Genomic DNA, 658 nt, shown 5'->3' on the forward strand with positions numbered 1-658 from the left:
TCAGTACCAGTCAACTGCTCCCCCTTACATGAATTACAGGCAACAGTTTCTGAAAACTGGTTAGAAAGGAAAGAAAAATGCAGGTTATGAGAAACAAAGCAGATAGGAAGACAGACAAATTTCTACTAATTAGAGATGGAAAAAAGTATAAGTAATCCTAAAAAAGATAACATTGTTTATATTAGTACACTTTTATTTAGACACATGACAGTGAACAGTAAATGATGAAAATCTTACTTTTGCAAAGCCATCTCCTTCTGCTGATACAGTTCATTCAGAATCTCCACTTTCTGCCTCAGGGTTCTGAACTCATCTTCCAGTCCATCTTTGGCAGATAGCAGTGAGTTGCGGTCATCTTCCAATTTCTTTATCTGGTCTGTAAGGGATAAAATATTTGAGCCCTATGTGTGTGCACAAGAACTTGAGAACTTGGTTGGGGGTTTGGTGCTGAGAGGAGTGAGAAGTATGAAAGCAGGAAACCACTCTTTATCTATCTAATGCAATTTTGCATCGTTCCAATACATAGCAATTTCTTCTCAAGAAGCAACCTACCTTCCAGGTTACATTTAGTGGACATGGAGGCTCTTAGCTTAAGCTGTAATCGTTTTAGATCCTCTTCAACTACCGATATTGCAGTCTGTGTCTAAAAATTACAGAA

At 37.8% G+C, this 658-nt stretch overlaps 1 long non-coding RNA gene across 1 annotated transcript; it reads right to left on the reverse strand.

The window, feature by feature from the left end:
- Positions 1–237: 237 nt before the first annotated feature.
- Positions 238–645, reverse strand: LOC116548346. The gene is made up of 2 exons (XR_004267404.1): positions 553–645; positions 238–376 (listed from the first exon to the last, which is right to left on the reverse strand). It is a non-coding gene; the product is annotated as an uncharacterized LOC116548346 (long non-coding RNA).
- Positions 646–658: the final 13 nt, after the last annotated feature.

The sequence above is a fragment of the Sapajus apella genome, unplaced genomic scaffold (genome assembly GCF_009761245.1).
Source record: "Sapajus apella isolate SASKATOON/1434 unplaced genomic scaffold, GSC_monkey_1.0 scaffold10306, whole genome shotgun sequence".
NCBI lineage: Eukaryota > Metazoa > Chordata > Mammalia > Primates > Cebidae > Sapajus > Sapajus apella.